Source organism: Apteryx mantelli, chromosome 1 (genome assembly GCF_036417845.1).
Source record: "Apteryx mantelli isolate bAptMan1 chromosome 1, bAptMan1.hap1, whole genome shotgun sequence".
NCBI lineage: Eukaryota > Metazoa > Chordata > Aves > Apterygiformes > Apterygidae > Apteryx > Apteryx mantelli.
Genome location: NC_089978.1, coordinates 156,275,866 through 156,297,928, shown reverse-complemented (window position 1 = coordinate 156,297,928; position 22,063 = coordinate 156,275,866).

Sequence of the window (22,063 nt, the reverse complement as noted above, 5' to 3'; positions counted from 1 at the left end):
GCAGCTGTCACAAATGGGTCTGGGGACCCAAAATTCATCCAGCCCTGTGTAAATTTGCATTTGGTCATTCAGCTGGTGCAATAGAGGCCATTGGCGCAATAGAGGCCACTGGCAGAAGCGCTGGGAAGTATAAGGTTGAGCAGAAGGTAAACAATATAGATGAGGGGGTCTTTGGGGGCTGGCTGCCCATGCCGACAATGGAGTACTAATGGATTATGGAAGGTTGTGTGCATGTTTGTACATGGCAAAAATAGGAGCAGCAAGTGTTAGCATCACTTTGAGAGAAAGCCAAAGTAGAGTTTTCTTTCTAAACAAAGACATTCTTTCCTATTTGTTTCCAGGAAGATTGGATTTAAGGCATACTGCAGGTGATAAACAATAAACTCACTTTAACCAGTTTCTCCTTCTGTCAGTGCTATCGTCTCAAAGTTTAAAAGCTGTATAGCTGTAACTTGATACAAGAGTTTCTTGACCTTCCTGGAAAGACTTATTTTAGGAATTTTCCACTGGACCCAGATTATGCTAATGTTTATAAGAGTAAGAAACTGAGCATTTCTCCTTTTCTTTCCTTTGCAGTTCAGGAACTTAGTGATGAATTAAGTCTTCTGAATAAAATGAAGCATGTCCCATTATATTGACAGTACTCTGAAGAAGTAATGCCAGATCATCGTGAAAATTTGGCTTTTTAAAAAGCACAAATCTTACACTCTCTTCAGTTCTGATTGTCTTAATGTTCAGGTCTTTTCTTAAAAGGTACCCACTATAGAGGGTCACAGACCGGTTTCCAAATGAAATGGATTCATGGAGCAAGTATGATGTTTGTTAGGATCACCACTGAGACTCACGCTGTTTATTCTTACAGCTCTCACTGAGAGAGCTAAGGGCAGAGAAACTGTGCAGGTATTCAGCAGGAGTAAAACAACAATTACACTTACGCACCGGAAACCTGTAATACACAAAACAACTAGATGCAATGCATCATTTACCTTGACTTTTTCAAAGAAGTTATCCCATGAATGTGCTCTTGTGTACTGCTCCAGAATATTGGAAGATGACTGAAACCAAAAGGCTAGACCCTGTTACCACATTTCTTAGGGTTCCTTTGTAAACCTGTGGACTTTTTTTTCCCTTTGCATATTTGTCTTTTTTTAAAAAAACTAACCCTCTTGTTATATCACTATTAATATTTTATGCTAATGTTTATGTTCTACAAAATAAACCCATTTCATTGTAAGTTTAATTCTGCTCTATTAGAATGGTAGTTTATGTTTCCATGTCGTCTGACAGTCATCTAGCCTTCCAACATCTCTTGTGTTTATTCCCTTCAGATTTCTAAATGTGCTTTTTATCATTTTCTTCCAGAAGGATCCAAATCTAATTTCCCTTGCGTTTTATTAGAAATTCTTCAGCCTCTGTAACACATGGATTGTCGCGGTCCGCGGGAGTGATGGGAAAGAATCATACGCATTCACAGAATGCAGGTTCAATTCCAACTTTATTCGGCAATTTGCCCATCTTATATATGTTTGTGCAGTCGTACACTTTGCTAGGCCAGTCACCATGCAGATTATGTCACAGGTAGCCAATCATGGCACCGATCACGCACGCAGTGATCATGCCTTGTACCTTGCTACTTATTTAGCAAAGCTATCTTACCCTTAACCTTGGTTCCCACTGGCTTCTGCTAGTTTATCTGTACTTTCTCAGGATGTATCATTTCCAGCTGCACCAGTGTCCTTGCTGGACTACTTCAAAGCACGTAGCAGTGGCTATAGCCTGAGGCCTAAGGCTTCAGCAAATTTAGCTACTAATGCTAAGCAAGTTGTGCTAAGCAATTAATCCTAAACAGTGTTAGTTCCATGCTCTATATCTCATATAGATTATTGTTCTGAAGCACCGCAAGGGCCCCAACAATGGATCACCTTTGGCGCTTCTCCTTCTAATGGATAAAGCTGCTGGAAGTACCTTTCCTCCAGCACATTCTCTCTCTTTTTTTTTTTTTTCATTCAGGTTCAACAATGAATAATCTATATACAAGGTCATTGTATTTCTAGTAGCAAATTAACAGTTTTAAGTCTTCAGAAGTCCACTATTTGTTTAGGATTTAGGGCAGCCAACCACTGTGAGTGTGGATGGAGATTCAAGAACTAAGTTTATATTAATATGTTAACAAAGGGGCCAGTATTAGACAAGATAAGGAAACATGGAGAAGAAATGCATTTAGAATGCTATAAATTTTGTATTTGTCTAAAACATTGCAACTTTACAATGCAAGGTATCCCTAGGTACAATCTCCTTGCTGAAATTACATGGCTGGGTCCATGTAGAAAAGCAAACAGTTGTACTGCTTCCCATACAGAGGCAACTACAGAAGGAAGCTGCTTTGCCTGCCAAAAGAAAATGAGTCAGAGTGTAATCAGAATGCAACAGGTCTCCTTCAAAAGATCCAAATCTGTCAGCATATCCAATCAACTGCAGCTCAGTTTGCAAAACTCTTTCAGATATTGCTTTAAATAAAAGAGAGCTATTATTTGAAAATGGATTTGTTAGATTTTGTAGAAAGGGTTAGAGTATAGCAGTGTTATCAGAAGCATGGCTGGTGATCTTGCCATTTTCCCTCTCATCCTAACTGCAACTTCTTGATCAGGTCAGGTCCCAGTATTAAGCTTAGTCAGGGTCAGCATAAAATTCCTCCTTGAGCTCTTTAGCCATATTCACCCTATCCCAGTTCTTCATCCTTCACTAAATTTCCTGTGGGGGTTTCCTCTTGCTTACCTTGAAGATAGTTATAAAGATTATTTCCCCTGAAGGAAATCTGCACTTTGTATTTTTTCCCATCCAGCATTACACTGAAGCAGTAGCTTGACCCAGAGAAAACTCTATTTCACTGTCTTGGTATTTGATTTCTGAACCACATGCCACTAAAGTGACACGTGATCTCTTTCATGTATGCACTTGTCACCAGGATGATATTATTTTAGTGACTATATAGCCCATTTTGCTCCTGCGCATTCTCTCTTCTGGTATCATTTAGCTTGTCATCTTGAATGGGATGGGAAAGGAGGAACCAGCTCCCCAGGGAAGAGACCATCTGTTACTCACTGAAAGTTTTGCAGTAGATTATACAAATTCCCAACTCTGACATATCTCTTTAGAGGAAAAAAGCCTCTTTGAAAATGTGTCCTCTGTAATATAGACTATGTAGAGTATCTCTTAGAAAGTCCAGATGCTTTAATGTCCAGATGCTGGTCAAGTTAACAGTGAGGTCTATGTTTTGCAGTGATTACAGAACAGCCATCAGTCTCTGCAGGTGACATTTCCAGTCTTCATCACAGATGACTTATATCATCTAAGTAGGCAGCTTTGTATTGAGTGTAAGTCTCAGGAGGTGATCCATCAGCCTCTGAAATGTGGCCATGACCTCATGGGCTGTGATTTGCATTAACCTGAGATAATGAGTATATGGAGATGGAAATTCAGTTCTTTTTTGCACTGACTGTTTTATGCATCTGTTCAGCAAATTGTGTTGAAGAAACAGTGAGATGATCTGTGAATTTCTGAGAGCACATATTTGAAGAGTTCTGTATAATTTGGGGAAAAAATGCATGTGGTTGTTTTCTGGCTTTGAAATGGGGAAAGACCCAGTGCAAATAAAATAATATTCACCAAGCGATCTAAAATATTAAGTGCTTTGATTTCTATCAATTTGTGCTGCTTCCAAAAGCAAAGCGAGTCAGATGCAAAAATGCCTCTTTGAAATGTGATCTGTACATCAGATTTGAGAGATTTATCATGGTGAGTTGGTTTGGTTAATTGCACAGGTTGTGGTAGCAAAAGACAAAGCAGAAATGGCACTGTGGATACTTGCACAGTTTAAAACCTGTCGTTCCTAATGGATTTTCAGTCCGTATTGCTGTGACTGTGAAAGCTATATCATTCAATTGGTGTAAGGCACAAAAGCCTACCTTACTGAAGCAAAGAGTAGCATCATTTACACAAGCTATTGTAGAATTTCATGAGATCAAGCCAGAGTCTTTATTCCTGAGCATAGGTTTCCTATTCTTGTGGCAGAGACAGCAACCAGTAGTTTGTCAGGAATATTGCAGAGTTGTTTGGGGTCCTTTTAAGAAACTTTTTTACTCTGGGAAGGATCAAGATGGAATGCTTGATTAAAATGAAGGCGAGAGATCTACTGTAGAATAAAATTTCTAGAATACCAAAGGACTCACTAGAAACATGTAAGATCTAGTTTCAAACCTCAAGGCATGTCTCCCATATCTTTTGCAAATGTTATATTCTAGTCACCATGCTCTCTTGCTTGTTTGTTTACCATGGAATCATTGTGAAGATCTTGGTTTTATCCTCATGCATTGTAGGAGATACTTCTGTAATTACCAGAGTTTCTCAGGTTAGGATAACAATTTTCCACATACAACTAAGTATGAACATATTTTATAACTTGAGCAAAGTGCTTGCAAAATGTTTTCAAGAATATGAAGCACTATTCTGGCATTTTATTGGATATGGATTACATGACATTGAAATCTGAGAAAAGAGTAATTTCATCCAGCCCTGGAGGTGTAAGATAGGATTAGTTTCAGAAGAAGGAGAAGATTCAGCAAGTGAAGTAAGTTGAAAAGATCTTGACTATATTGGACAGGAGCCATGTAGTGTCCACTGTGATAGGTCTGAGGAGTGATGAGGAACCTGTCCTTTCCCCCTAGGTAGGTCTGTTCTTTCTGATGCCACTGTGTCCAGTTGAAGTATTTTTTGGCAGTGACTCTCACCACCAGTAGCAAATGTGAATGTCAGTTTGATGGAGAGCTTTCTGTGCTCTCTTTAAGGATTCAGTCGTAACGCAAGAGTTTTAAAAGGTGACATTTTAGGCAAATGTCACTCAGCAGCTCATATTTCATGCAGTATTTAATATCTCTACTCAAAGGTTAAACCTACTGTTTAAAATAAACTATATTTCCAAATGTGTTGCAGTGCTGGGAATTGTGTGGATTTGTACTCTTTTAGAGGTGACAGCTGACTCCTGGAGAAACTACTTTTGCCTCAAAGAAACACAGTCTCTCAAGTTTCCCTACCTTTTCTATGAGATTTCTTCCAAGAGGACAGAGTATTCCCCTTGCTGTACTGCCACACAACAGTTCCTACTGACAGATACTCAAAGGAAAAGTAAGTATTTGTGTTCCCTTTATTGCCTAAATGAGGAAAACAGGAAAGAACAGAAACTGGCATGTGAAACATAGAATGGCGAAGAGGCAGGTCTGCACAATAAATCGTCTTCCTTCACAAGAAACTTGCAAAGACATGAAAACTCTTAATGGGATTTTTCCAAATGCACCGACAGCAGGAAGTCTACCAGAGAGTCAGTCAGGATAGAAAATTATCAATATGTAAAAGAAAAAACAAAAAAAACCAGAAAGTTAAATTTTGTTGTCATGCACAGGTTTTCACTGTGGAGAAGTTCAAAGAGTTTCCCACATTCACGAGACAAGACTGAAAACCTTTTACAAAGTGAAAGATTAGCAGAAGAGATATTTAGAACAAACTTATAAAATTACTAAAAACTACTAAAATTACTTATTAAGGCATATATCTAACTTTTTAAGTCAGCCTTTGTACCAGAAGACAGAGAATGCTAGGCCAGTTTTTAAGAGGGGTTTCAGATAAGTACACCTCAGTACATCTGATTTCTCTAGTATGAAAACTGGTAGAAATTGTAACAGAATAGAAAGAGTTTCCTATGTACAAATATCAAATATTGGGAAAGAATCAGCATGGCTTTCATAGAAGAAGTCATGCCTATTAGAGACTTTAGAACAGTCAAAAAGCAAGGGGATAAAAGGGATCTGGTAAATATTGCATTATTTGATTTTCAAAAAGTTATTGTAAAGATTCATCATCAAATTCTTCTGGTGTAAAATGAGATTAACAAGAATGAAAATCCATTTTTGACAATGGGAAATGGTTTACCAGTGGTGTTTTCACCCAAGAATCTTTTTCTGGAACCTGTGTTATTCTGTGTATTTATAAAGGACCTGAAAGAAGGAGAAATTGGTGAAGTGATAAAATTTACTGTTGACACAAAATTAGACATAATAATAAAAGTCAAAGCTGTTTAGAGTTTTTCAGAATGATCTATGACATTGAGTTACAGAGATATAAAAAGCGAAATGAAATTCGATGTTGACAAATGCAAAGTAATATACATGGACATAGAAAAACAAATATATAAATACACACACAGCTATAAGCTCAAAAAAAAAAAAAAAAAAGGTGTGACCAAACAGAAAGCTCAGAATTATTAGAAAAAGTAGAAATTATCACAATGCCACTGAATAAAAGAAGAAAACAAGAAAACTGTATGAAAGAAGAATCTTTCTATCTTTGCTTTGCTGCTATGTTTTTCACTATACATCTTTCCAGCTGCATTAGAAGAGCTGGGCCTGGCTCTCATTCTTATCCCTCCCTTCCCTGAATCTTTCTATACTCTCCCTGTGGGAACTGATTTCTGAGGAGACTGTGGAACTTCTGTAGTATTTCTGCCCCCTCTCTAGTTAGGGACTGTAATTCAGGACAGCCTTCCTGTGTCCCATGCAAGTCATGGGGGAATCTTAGTCCTCCACTGCTGCTGCATGACAATATGAAGGAAGTCTTAATGAAGATCTGGAAAGATTTTGCTGGTAGTTGGACACTTCTTGTTCACCACAGCAAAATACTATAAAAGACATGCTCTGAAACACAAAATTCTTTCCCATACTATAAAACAAAGAAGAATTTTCATTTTAATGGTGCGTCAGGGAGAAAGTGATAATTGGTACTGATGAGAAGTTTTTCACTGCCAAGATCTAGGAACTGTGCAGAAATAAAAGCTTATTTCTCAGTTAAGCAACTCTGTGTTATTTATGAAAACAATTTGCCAGCCAGGAAACCAGAACACCTCTTCTGAAAATTTTGAATGAAATGAAACCAAGAAAACCTTGGTTTCACAGCCTGACACCTTTGGAAGCTTACTTCTGAAGGCCTCCAATAACACACCCCGAATCTCATTTCTCTTTTTCACCTTTGTGCCCTTGATCCTATCTTGCTCCAGCTAATCATAATTAAACCCATCAGTCAGGCAAATATCTTGACATGTTCTAAGTGAGAGAAAAGGTAGCCGACATCGTGCTGAGGTGTTGCTAATGTTGGAACTGTGGGCAACAAGTTCAAGCAGTGAATTTGTGACAAGGAGAAGAAAAAAGATGCTGAACTATTAAGGGGACTGGCTAGTTGACGGGACTGGCTAGTTGACAGGACTGGCTAGAGCTGCAAGCAGCCTTTTACATTATTAGTTTGAATCAGTGTCAATAAAGCATTACTATTGTCGGCACTATTTAAAATTTTTGCTGAGCATCTTGAGGACTGCATCAGAAAGAAAATGAACTTTAAACATATGCGGGCAGGGGAGATGAGGTGGGAAAAAAAGCTTGAAGAAGCTTGTCTTGCTCTTTCCTGTGACTTATCTTCTGTGCACGACAGCCTTCACTGGTTTCATTCTGGCATCTTTTTATTAGTGCTAAATTTGCTTTCTAAAACCAGGCGGTAGAACCAGGAATGTTGTCTTTGATAAGACCAATTTTAAGGCTGAGCTCATTCTTAAGTACCTTGTTGAATCAGTGCTCAAATTTTCAGCTCCTATTCTTGGCCTTCAAAAATATGTAGAACTGTACTGTTAACTTGATAAGCTGAACAGAGCTCCAAAGGAAGCTTATGTTTCTAGACTTGAACTTTCCCTCTTTCCCTTCAAAAAACAAAATAAACAACTGCATGTTACAAATCTATCTAGATTACTTTTATTTCTCCTAGACAGTTGAATAGATTTTAAGCCATAAGCACTATCTATTCTGACTTCCCACTTCATCTGACTCACTGAATTTCATCCAGCGATTTCTGTTTTGAACCTGAACTTCTCTCCTGGGTAGATATGCAATCAAGGAAAACATTGATTTTAAATATACAATGTATTGTTTTCAAAAAGTGTTTTCTCTGTACATATCTGTTTAAAAATGACAACAAAGCATCTTAAAACAATCTCAGGATATACACCATCTGCAGAAAGAAAATTCTACAAAATACTCATCTGACTATGAATGAGTGATGCAGAATATTGTATCAGTGAAATGACCCCAACCTCATATTCAGTTTTTCCTTCAAATCTCTAGAATCATTTCTAAGGAAGACAAACTTATCTTATTCCAGATTTATCTCAAATCTCATAGTTACATCATCATATGTTATTTGCAAATGATAAGAGAATGCTGTTGTGTTGATATCTTTAAGTTCATGAAACAAACAGTTTGAATTGTCTTTCTTGACATGCAAGGGAAAGGTTTCTCTTGTAAGTCCCTTTTCAACAGAGTTATTTTTGTAAAGGGGTAGAAGGGTGCAAATACAGAATGGAAACAAATTACAGTTCCCCCAAAATTTCTAAAAGGCTCCTACTTTAAAAATGGTCATGTTGAAGTGTGTAAGATTTACAGGGCAGGAGTCATGCAAACAGGGCAATCTCTGTAAGACCTGGTTATTGATTATCACTGAGAAGCACACTGTACCTGTCAGGGGGACTTTGTAAAGCTGTTCCATCCCTGGGATGCTGTCTGGGAGGTTAAGTCACCCTGACCCCTAACAGACCAAATGAGCTGGAAATACTTCTGGGCATTGGCTGAGCATAAAGAGACTCCCTTAATTCCAGTCACACTCTAGACGCTGGCAGGAAAATTATGTTAAAAACGGGGTTGCTATGCCCTCGCCATACTGATATAGGCTTCGTAATAGTGAGGCGATTTTCCCATACAGCGTGTGCCTGTCTCTAGAACTAGATTTTATTCATTGCATGGGTCACAGTGACCATATCAAACCCAAGAATCCACCCTGTAACATGCCTTTTTTGCAAGTTGGATAACCACAGTAGAGTTACACTGCTCGGTATCTTTTTATTGAGGAATTCACCAAGACGTGTTTGCTATACTGCCCAGCTGAACCACATAAAGGTTTCATGATAGTTCGAAGACAGCATTTGAAAGGCTCCTGGGCATGGGGGGACACAGAAGACAAAAGAGAAGCGGCTCTGAGGGGAGCTGTGCGACCTGTTATCAGAGGCGGATGTATCGTAACCAGGCCTGGAGTATCAGAGGTGTTAAAATTGAAGACATAAGTGCATTGTTTATGGTGTTAAAGCCCAAAGACAGGTGAGTGCAGTGTACTTCAAAATTGTTTAAAGGAAGGCTGCATGGTGTCAGCTTCTTCTGTGTCTAGGCTCTAGAGGAATCTTAGGAAAGGTCTCCGTTTCACGTCAGAAATATTAAGAAGCTTGTCCTGACAGCTCAGCTCTACAGGAGAGCAATTGTTGTTAGCGTATCTCCCAGCATTGTGCAGCTGCTTCCTGCTAGTCTGGCTGGAATGTCAGACCGCATAATGGTCTGAGAACAAAATAGCAGCAGACAGCTCTTCTCTCATCTGACTTTTCAATAAAGGCATTATTGCATTTTAATATTTCCGTTGGTATTACCTGTACTCAAAGCAGATAATATGCAGCTTTAACCCCTCTGTCATATTTTCTACTGCATTAAACTAAACGACACATGGTGTGCTTTATGTCTTACACCTGAAGTAGCATTTTTGTTTCCTTCCACAACTCAGCTTAAGAAGTTTTAAAGGTTCATCCAAACAATATGACTTTTTCCCTCTGTCTCCCACCTTCTCCTCCCTATGCCATCTTTCTCTTTTCTGAGCAAATAAATAAATAAAAATCTTTTAAAAAGAAAACAGTCTGAATGTTAAATAAGTTCCTCAGAGCTTAGCTGTTGTCTTTCTAAAGGGCTTCTGATAGTTAAATAAGACTGGGCTTTACTTCTCTCACCATTTCTTTAAGGATATACAGATAGAAATTATGCTTCAAATAACTATTTTCTTTTGAACTTCTTAGACTTTTCAGAAATGGCCAGCAAGACCAAGAAATAAGCATTAACCCCCCCCCCCACACACACACACACACACACAGCCTCGGGAAGGAGATCTTTGTAGGTATAATTTCATTTATATTTCCCCTATTTCTGCATAGAGTACGCACTTCCATGTTAGAACCTTTGTTCATATCTGTGAACTCTACATCAAGTTTAAGAGTTGTAGATACAGATAATGACAATGAAAACTATGTCATAAATATAGGAAGTTGCAGATATGGTGAGAAGAGTACTGTAGGAAACAGCACAAAATAAAAGACTATAGTGAAGTCTTTTAGTTGAAAAGGTTGATTCTTTATTTTTTTTCTGCTTCCATCTAACCAGTCAACGGTTAGTGTAGAATACAAAAGCTCATAGTGATCTCCCGAATCACAATTACAAGCTAACACCATTCACTTGAGCTGGAGAAAATAAACTACAAATTACAAAGTTCTTTGCAATGTAATTGTTGTAACTCTCTCTGGGTCATTTTGTTCAGGCAACTTTTACCAGGTACTCAAAGCTTCATACACAGCTTAGAAGTACAAAGAAATGATTTATTTGCTAACCCTCATAATGGACAGCTACACTTACCCAGGTAGTCTAAGCATTAATATGCTCACCACCTCCAGTAAGAAACCCTATCAGTCTTTGCTGGCCAGGCAGTCATCAACAAGGTGGCAACGTGTCAGTCCCCATTGCTCTTTGGAACAGGCTGACCCTTCATGTTATTAAAGTGCTGTGTCCTGGATCCCTGTTTTTTCTTTTAGGATTTTATGCCTCTCCACATTGATATTTTTCCTCTTGAACCCTCAAGGTGCTAACTATCAGTTTGCAGCTTTACCTTTCATACCTTGCATGCCTTTATGCACTTCCTCACTGCTCTTTCTCACAATGAAACAGTTTTCTCAGATGTTTAGGCCAAGGTCATGTAGCTGGGCTGTACTGGAGCTAAGCCTTGAACCATAGAGAGCTGAATCCCTCCTAGCAGAGACACAGGAAGATTACACAGGTAATAACGTCTTACTTGTTAACTGAGGTGAGCAAGGTGGTTCATCCCACACTAAGACTTTTTTTTCAAGCCATCTGTAGACACAAGAAGGTATTATGTTGGTTTATACATGGTTCACATTGCCTACCAGCTTGACTCCAGCTTGCTCATCTGATTCAATTTTGTCTGTACCTTTAGAGCATATGAGTATTCCATTGAAACAGCAGGAATACACATGACAACTGTACACACACCTTCATGTCCCTTTTGTAGGTTCAGGGGTTAGCTTCCTGCTCTACAGGGAATTCTGGATAACTCATTGTCAAAACAACTCTCAAGAGGATCAAGGCCTCACATGAAAAATTATGCTTACCACAATGAATGTTTTAAAACAAAGCACAAAACTATGAGACAGTAGGTGGTAGTTCAGGATGGTATCTGATGCCAGATGATGCTGAAGATTTCCACACAAAAAAAAGCAGAGCCACAAGTACTCTATTCTGTAGAAATCATTAGAATTACTTAAATTTTTTTTTTTGCTTCGCACAGATTTGTTTTTTTCTTCTCCTTTTATTTATATTGAAATTATTGATGTGAATTACATGACAAGCAAAATTAGTAAAACTAGGAGGGAGGAACACTGTACAGAAGAAAAAATGCCAGCATCTTCTGAAAAGTTAATGTGTTTTGAAGATGCTGAATATAGCAAAAGGGAGCCTCCATGTCATAAATTATATTGGCCGGTGATTTGGAACAGAAAACGTACTTAATCCCGTGACAATGCAATAACTTGCATGATGTAAGTGCCTCACAGGCAGAAATTACTGCTACCATTTATATAATATAATGACCCTATCTGTGTAAAAGGCCTCATTACAGTATAATACCTAATCTGGATTGAATAATTAAATTTTATAACAATAGAAGCACAATAGTTCTCTTGACAATGGAGCTACACAGCTGTCAAACTGAAACTAGTCTCTGCAAGGACATTTAGAGCCATCCAAAATTCCACATATCCTGTGCCCATGATGTATAGAATTTGTTATTTATTCTCTCCACGTCTGAGAAAATAATTTTTTTCACATTCAAATTGTTGAAGCCTTTCTAATATATGCTTCCATTAGAAATCCACTTTGCTTCAAAAATCCTGAGCTTTTTGAGCAATATGGTTGCTAGAGGATTCACAAACACTCTTAAAGGGATGATGAAGTAATATTGAATTTACTTATTAAGACAAGAGTATCTGAGAAACCACTGTCTTTGGTCACTTTGGTCACTCTTCAGAGAGCACTGAGGGAGCTTTGTGAAGCTGTGCTGACTCTTTCACAAACTAAGCCCATAAGCCATGTTCCATTGGCTGAAGTTTTTCCAATTTATGCATGTCTTTGGCCATATTGAAAGGAATTTGAGAAGAGCTTATGGAGAATTAGAAGTTCGAATTCAGAATTCAGTAGCTTAGGTGTTGGTTATTATTTTGTGCTGCTGGTTCTTCTAATGTCAATTTCAATAATTTTCATTTCAGAACAAGCATCTTGACAACACTTTGGGAGCAGGAATATTACATGGAGCTGTTTGGAGGCTACTGGCTCACTAAATATAATTTCTGTCCAGCCCATCTATTCTTCTAGAATTTTTTGATAATTATTGATTTTTTTCTTCCTTTTTTTAAGAAAAGGAAAAATAAATTAAAGGTTTATATATATATATATATATATATATATAATTTGTATTGAGGAGAAGCACTTATCTTTCTCTAAGGGATTCAAGAATTCTTGCTACTCAGTATTTCCTGAGAGTGGAAATCTACCACAACACAACTGTTGATATTCTAAATATGGCTCAGTTTCCTTTGGGTTATGCCACTGAAGAGCTGGAGAATGACAGCAGTGAATCAGCCTTACATTCACCAGATCTTATAATTATATCAGCCATAGAATCGTGTTGAAATATAAAGATGTAGAAAGTGAGAAATACATGGCAACCACCTGAAGTGATAAAAGACTTGAAAATGCCAATAAATTCAACTGAGATCACTCTTTGGTTAATAATCCCCTTCCTTTCACCATACTGAGTCCTAGTATCTGCGCCAAGACAGATTTCCTTGCATTAAAAGTGCAAAATACAATAAAAATATTGAATCTTTGAGTGTTTTATTTTACTCAGGCAACAATTATGTATGAAATCTGACTATAGACCAGCCACTTCCACATACTTATTTAAGACTCACAATGTTATGAATAGAATAACTTTTTTTTTTTCCCTCTGGAGGTTCACTTTCCCTAACCTTGATGGCATCAAGGTTAGGGAAAGTGAACCTCCAGAGGGAAAAAAATATATTTTTAAATGATGGAATGAACAATGGATTTGTTCAGTGTGCTAAAATAAATGTTATGTAAAAAGAACTTAGACAAATAAAATTTTATAGTGAGTACCTTTGGGACATATATGTAAAATAACCTAATTTTCAGACTATTTTTTTTCCCCAAATTATTTCCCAACTATACTTTTTCCCAAATTCCATCTGCTTAAATTTAAGCACAGAATCCATCAGTCTAGTGACTTTCTCCTCTGTAATCAGTGGAAAGAGAGAGGCACCTGTAAAACTTTGATTCAGTCAGCCTAGGCCATAAACCTATACATGGCTTTGGGGAGAACTCTTATTGAGTAGGATCTTTGTTTAAATGTCTAAAGTTACATGGGGCTAAACCAAGCCTTTGTTGCTCATATAGACTGTACTGTCTAACTATTACCATACAACTAGTTTCAAGATCATTTAAGGTAGAGTAAGGAGAGGAGAGCATAGTTAGCTTCTTAAAACTTATGTAGCTGAAGCTGCACAAACATAGCAGAAAGAGTTGACCCAGTAATAAATTACTTGTTAGGACAGAAGGTCCATATTATGACAGAAAAATCAAAGTCTCTCTCAGCCAACAAACTCTGTAGAACTAGAAGTCCAGTCAGTAAGAAATCAGGCAGAGGAAAGGGCTGTAAAATTTGGATGGGAGTAGAACTCTTTCATGTGAAATATCAGGATAAAAAACATTAGGTAAATATGTATATATTTAGAGTCATATTGTTATGCTGGAAAGTGCTAATGGCTGCTATCACTCAGGGACCTAGTGAATAGCTAGAGAAGAAATGTTAAATATTGCAAAATTCATATAGAGATGCTAATCTCTGATCTCTAAGTAAATTGCAGTTAAGACATCTGATACCTTTGCTATTTTAGTGAACCCCATTGCAGGTACTATTTTAGGATCTCAACTGGCTTCCCTAGCTGTGAGATATGTTTCTATTACCACATATGTAATTTTGCTGAATATGAGAAATCTTTGCTTCAGATGCAGTAAAATCCCTTCCTTCCTTGCACACTTGTAAAAGGACTACCTTAAATTTCCATATGCAAAATGAATTCCCTAGTATTATCCAGGTTTCAAAACATTAGGCATTACATTGAGCACAGTTGGTCCTACTAAACATGTTTGCACACACAGGTGATCTTTGTATTCTGTGAAATATCTTGTTACACAATAGATCAGTTAAGGAGACTGTGTCTGCTGGAAACTCAGTTAGGATTAATCAGTTTTATCCTGATAATCTCAGAAAGGAATTTATTTGTATTGTCAATAGTAGGAACTAGGTATGTCATTTAAAACTTGTCCTAATTAAGAAGAGGTTTAATCTTCCTATTCCCTTAGGTGTACCCTAAATATTCTGTTTTGCCACATCCCATCTGATGGTAAGACAGATTAGTGGTCACTCATTTAGGGATTCAAAGATCATTTCCATCTCATGTACATCCTCCTAGTTTCTAATAATTTGCTCTGCAGCGAAGGAAACAACAACAATGCAAGATGTCTTTATATATCTCTAAGGTGATGCTTCAGATCATCTTTCAGAGCTTTCAGAAACAGGCTTTGTTAGCTGTCCTTCTATTTCACATCTGACTGTCTTCACCCAAATTGTTCAGACTGTGCTTTTTTCAAAGCAGAATCTTTCTTGTAGCTAGTTTGAAGAATACTTGACACTTGATCAGGAGCTTTAGCACTTGCTGGTTCTCAAGCTGTTTCTGTGGGAATTGCACAGCTGGTTGTGCTGCACCAGTACTTGCTGAACTTGCTGGAGCAGCAGCTACAGTTTCTTTCCCATCCGTACTTGGAGGACATTCCTTCAGATTTGTGGCCACTATGTCCACATTGTCTGCTGTGGGCAGGCTGGTCTCCAAGCATTGAAGGTAGCAAATCTGGATTCTGCCAAAATCTCAGTTAGTCAGAACTTCTTCTCAACCCCAGCAACATTATACAAGCACTTTTCCCAATGATTTAGTGAGTGGGCAAATTCCTCTCATCTCTGTGTGCAAGAGGTAAACTTGTGCAGAGAGTACTGAGCCTCATCAAGAAGATATACCAATAAAATGTCCTTTCTTTCTCATTATAAAGGACCCGTCCTCTGTAGGTCACCATGGTGATACGGTGAAAAAGGTCTCGTGTTATGTGATTCTGGGCTCCCTTTTCCCAAAAAGTGAAAGTGCAGTGGTATATTGGCATTCCAGCCCACCTCTGCCTCTAGTGACTGCAGATGGGTTCCTAAGAATAGTTTCTCAGATGCCATTAGAAAACTGGGTATGGCTTTCATTGCAGTCAATGCTTATATATATCTTCCAGCTCGTTGGTGGGATTCTTTAAAATGTAACAAATAAAATGGAAACACAGGACCACAGGTGAAATCAAAAAAAAGCAAACAAACCCTTTAAAAGTTAAAGAAATGACAGTACTATTTGTGATAATCACTTAAGGATAAATGGAAGACCACATAAAAAAGCCTCACACCATTACTATATAGAAATGAAATATTTCTCTGTGAAGGAGATTACAGTTGTTTTCTATCTAATGTCAGTGCAGGTTATTGAAAACACATTGATGCTTCATTTACATTTTGAGAGCATGAAGTGTCAGGATGTTCTTTGTCTATTTGGTTCACCTTTGCAAAGAAGGGAAAGAGGAGAGAACTGTGTTACATCTGGCATTTTTACAGATAAAATTATACGTATATATATGTCTCCACCCACCACTCATCCTAAACCCAACGAGATGTTGCAGTTGTTCAACTACAGAGTGGATCCTATAATGACAGTGTTCAACCAGGAGAATGAGATGAAAGAAAATTGACCCTTGCAATTTAATATGTGACTATAGCCTATGAAGAGAAGATTGAGGAACCCACTCACAAGTGTCGTTCCTGCTGAAAAAGCTACTGCACAGTGATCACAAGCACTAAATTCTTTGGAAACAATGTAGAAGGATATTCATGGAGGCTCTCCACAGCTATAAAATTAATATCTGTGTTTTTATAATATAAACATTTTTTTCCCCAGGTGTTACATCCTGCCCATAAAAATTTGCTTTGTTTTGAAACATATTACAGAGTGCAAGAGCCCATTTGAAGTTCTAAGTCCCCTGAATCCTAATACCACTTATAATTTAAGTTACATTACATGCATTTTTAAGTTACATATTGTAAAACACAGTTTACGGCTTTAGGATAAGTTTTGTTTTACAAAAGATTTCAAAGAAACAAACAAAGATGGCAATGGAGAATATCTTTAAATTAAATGGAGAATAACTTCTAATTTAAGCCCGGATTTACCCCATTTAAGGCACTTAATTGAAGTGCCTAAATTTAGAGCTTAGTTTCTCTGTGCTCCCTCTAAAATCAGTGGAATGATAGAGACATTTCCAGAGAGTACATCATGTCTAGACTGATATTTAAAAATGTCTTTGCTACTGTTGAGAGAGCTTAGCATTACTAAGTTCCTATCATAGGTCTCTGAGGTAAATGTAATTGGGACAGAGGAATTCAGGCTAATTATTTATAGTTATGCTGCTATTAACTGATAGGCCTGTTTCTCAAATAAATGAATTGATATAACAGAAGGAATCTATGGGATTCTGTAAACAACATAATATATTGTCACCTTTGGTATAAAATATGTTGCACTATAAACTAGCAGCTGTGAAGAGAAACTGTAATGAACAGCACTATATAAGTCCCTGTTCTGAAAAGGACTGCAAGGTATTTGAAATACTAACTAGTAGAAGAATTTCAGTATTGAGCAGCCATGGAAAACAACTGTTCACAATGAAGTTAACAGAGAACAGTTTCCTGAGAGGATGAAAACATAAATTGCCTTGTCAGGACCCTTCTGCCCTATAAATCAACTGTTTTAAATCCAGTGAATAGATATGCAAATAACAAATTCTCCAGACATGATTCATATACTGTGTACATAGTCTAAGAAGTTGACTTTCTCATCTTCTCCTTTGCAGCTGCTAAATTGCTTTGAAAAAACACTAGAAAGAAAAAAAAATGCTTTCCTAATAGCAATTGCTATGAATCAGATGGATCAGTCATAGTCATGTTAAGTATTTTTGAATGAAAACATAATCTTTCCTATTACAATCATAAGGAAGATGAAAAAGAAGCAGTCTATATTATAGTATGGGGCACACTATGGAAAAGTCTGACAATACCCTATAACTAGCCATATCTTAGCAAAAGCTCTCCTGTCTCCAATGTCACTGCTAGTAGCACTCACATATTTAAGTATGATCTATTTGTCCTTGATTTCTTTTGAATTATAAAGTGAGCAAATGTTGCTAGTAGCTTATCTGTAGAAGTCTGACTATCACAGAAACACAGAATCACAGAATGGTTGAGGTTGGAAGGGACCTCTGGAGATCATCTAGTCCAACCCCCCTGCTCAAGCAGGGTCACCTAGGGCACGTTGCACAGGATTGCATCCAGGCGAGTTTTGAATATCTCCAGAGAAGGAGACTCCACAACCTCTCTGGGCAGCCTGTCCCAGTGCTCTGTCACCCTCACAGTGAAGAAGTTTTTCCTCATGTTCAGATGGAAGCGTCTGTGTTTCAGTTTGTGCCCGTTGCCTTGCGTCCTGTCGCTGGGCACCGCTGTATTGTATTCTTGTATTTCATGCTGGGAGTAACTCAGAATTGCATTGAAATTCAATTGATGGAGTTGTAATGGAATTATTTCTGGAGTTGCTTCTGATTAGACTAATATTCGTACTTGCTTTCTCTTGTCATTGTAAAAATGTGCAAACTAATCCAAAAATATTGTGCCCTATGCAAACTCTGTATGCCTTGTTAAGTCATATTTTACTTAAGGAGTTTTAGTAATGCCTATAAGGTTCTCCGTGCAGTTCTAATTATAACAGCTCCCAAAGAATCAGAGTTCATACAAATTTCCAGATCCAAAAAGTAGTCTAAGTAAGTACCTAAGAGGCCAGATCAGCCTTGAAGGAGCTTATGTAGTGTATAAAACAAATTATACCTTCAGCTTTACTTACTTAACCTATTGGAAAATACAAATGTATCAAAACATTGCCCAGATCTGGAACAACTCCACTTACTGATAGCTGTGAGTAGAAGCACAGTTTAGTCCTTAATTCATATATTTATCTATGCAATATTAGCACCCGGTCGTATCAGTGAAAGATCAATGCTTTATTCTACAAACACAAGGGGAAGGAAGGCCTTTGCTAGAGAGAACTTGCTAGGTAATTGTGTACATAATAAGTGGATATTATAGCAGCTGGGACAAGAGAAAAAGTAATAATAATGGTCATTTATATAACTTAAATGTTATTTATACATAATACATGTAAAAATCTCTGTTGGCCAGCTACTACACAGCTCCTTTACTGTAAAAGGATGTCTGAATCTAAATATAGAAATTACATTAAACTCCTCATTTATATATGAGGTGAGAGAAAAACAGCTTGTGTTTCCCTGTCAGCCTGTCAGACTTGCTGAGATGCCATGGGGGCATGAGAGCAGAACATAGTTACTCAGATAGTGATGCGGCTCTTATCTTTGACTGCTGGACAGCCAGGACTTCACTACTTATTGTAGTCTTTCAGTTTACCAGTGGACCCACGCAAAGAGTTTAACACAAAATAGAAAATCAACAGGAAACTGTACAGGGAGAACTATATGCAAAATCTGTTATCCAGTTTATCCCTGGATAACAACGGAAATAATTCCATTGAAATGAAATTAAAAGTACATATCTTCAACCAGTTCCTCGCACAGACTCTGCCAGCCTTTTGTTCCACAACGGAAAAAGTGAGCTAGCATAATAATTAAACAGATCAGAGATCCCGAAGAACAGAACAAGGAATCTCTCCCGAATTCCTTCCACAACCAACTATATCCCATTTTAATTAACTGAACACAACCATGTTTTCTAATGTTCATGAAAAGAATAAAATCCCCTAGTCTTAGCTGGTGTCTTTATAGTTCTTCAGGATCACTGTCTAGGAAACTGTGGAGGAAACTGTAGGGAATTACCGTAAGTACAGTCAATGACAAACATAGTTTTAGGCTCAGCCATCAGTACTCAAAAGTAGGATTCAGGTCGAAGTCAGATTCCACTGTAGCATAGGATAAAAATGTCTCCAGGGGATCTAGGGTTTTTTTGAAACCAGGCAAAGTCTGGCACAAGTTTGTGAGCTATGCAGTAATGGAGAGCAATCTTGGAGAAAGCATTGCATCCTTCATGCTTCCCTTGCCCCTTTTAGTTCTACCGACATTTAAGATTGCACCTGAGCTACAGTTTTTTGCTATGCTTTGGGATTAACCATGTAACTCTTCCACCAGTTGGATTCAACAGCTTCCTTACTGTAATTCCATTGACATCAGTAGTACAAGAGAAAGGAATATGGTCACTACATTTTGTATGATTTATAAAAATATTTCTCTCGTGCTATTATTATTTATTCTTTGAAATGTTAACATTCACTTTTACCATTAGAGGGCTGTATTGTTTATTACTTTTTCATCTGTTGCTTATTACATACTTGTTTATATCTGTCAAAAACTGCTTGTAATAACATAACCATGACACATCCAAGTGTCCTACCTTTCATCCAGTAAGTCTGTCTTATCCACTAACAATATCAGGACTGCAATAGAAACATGTAAAATGGAAAGTTTTCCATAAAACTCCTTGGCTGATCTTAGAGGTTATTTCTGCTACTGCTGATGACTCAAGAGATGGTTGCCCTACTTTATCAAGGGGAAATGGAGCAGACTTTTTTATAGTCAGATTTGAGAGGGAGGTCTCGGACAGAAAATCTGTCCTCACTGAGGTCAAGGGGAAATTATGCCACTGAATTCTGTGGGTTCAAGATTTCTCTTGCTTGTATCCTACTGAATTAGAGGTCAGAAAGGAAAACTCCTACCACTAACTAAAGAGGTTAAGATTAAACTTTATGTGTAAGTGCATTGATCTGTAAGTACCCAATTCAGGACATGTTGCACCTTCCTCCGATGCCTTTGAGGTACTGACTGTCAGTGTCAGACACAGGGACAGTTTGGATGAGGAGATGGAGGAAGAAAGGGAATCGTAACAGTTCTTATATTCTATCCACAGAAAATCATACTTACTGCTTAGAAAATCTCAATGCTCAGAGGCCTGCAATGAATTTGTACAGTAAGATACTTATTTTTACAAATTAGAATTTTTTATGCAAACAAGAAGAGCTCTGACTAAGTACTCCATCAGGTTTTGTTAAGGCAGTGGTTTAGGCCACTTAACCACTGTTAAGGCATGTTTTCTGATCATTAGGAAGTACAAATGCTTAAACACTGTGATTGAATTATAACTGTATGCTTGACAGAGGGAAATTTTTTGCACAGTGGAGATAGCAGGGATGTTAATTAGAGTTAGAAACTCTACATATACATTTAAAATTAGGCTGAAGAAGATACTGCTTTCCAAAGTTACCTGAATGATACAGTACCAAATCCAACTCTGTACAACACCTGGTTACATCAAAAGACAAAATTATTTGATACTTGTCATTATCGTGAGCTCATTGGGCTTTGTTAACTGACTTATCTCATGCATCAAGATTAGAAAACATCATATCATTGACTGACTGCTCTTCTGAGCAGTCAATATCAAAACAGCACTTCATTATATAGCTGGTCTTCAGGAGACATTTTCAAAGACATAAATGGCATGCAGACCTTTGCCTCCCACTGATTTTCATTAACTATAACACAAGTTTTTTCAAAGGTTAGGGACATTAGGGGCTCTGACGCTATATATCAGGAGAAAATTCCATCAAAAAACCTTGTTAACCGGGAAACAAACATGAAAGATTATGATAACTCTTCATGAATAAAGCTATGTTCACAATTCAACAGATCATTTAAAGACATGCTTAAGTCCCTCTGCATTCAGTAATGCATTTTAGGAGAACACAGTAGCTTTCTAGAGAGTCACAAATGTTGGAAAGTCTAGAAGTTCAAAACTGATACTCCTCATCAAACTAAAAGAAGAAGAAGAAAAAAAAAAAACAGTTACTGAAAAAACCAATATGCTTAGTATAGCCAGAAGGAAAGTTTGGTCCTTGAAAGTTCTGCTTTACTGTTTTCACATTCTAGTCAGAGTCCCTGACACATCTCCGCCCCTCACATTTGGACAGGGAAGGTAGGTGTGCATAGAAATGGTATAGTAGACATATGGATCTCCTATGAGGGCTTTGAGAAACTGGCAGAAGGAAGGACACCGAGCTACCTTCTGTCTTCTCTGCTTTTTGTTACTAGACTGTGCAACAGGAAGAACAACTTCCAGAAAAAGAGATACAAATGTAATTCACCTTCCTGAGATGCAGACCACAACATATTTGCCACGAGCCACAGTATTTATTCTTATGCACCCTTGCCACCCAAAGTCATGGGGGAAGACAACATCCAAATAAAAAATCAAGCAACATCCTTTTTATTTTTTGCCCAAAGACAAATCTATTTTTTAGCTTGCATTTAACTGACAGCATATCAACATATGGATTAACTCCCTCTTGACATCATTGGCAAGAAGACTAATGTGTCCTTTTAACACATGTTGTGTCACCACATTACAGACTGTTTAGAGAAAATGTTCATGAAGAGCTGATGGAAAAATTCTGCCAAAATTCACGTACACAAATTAATGTTGATTAGTTTGTTGTGACAAAAAAACCCAACACCAACACTTCTAAACTAATAAG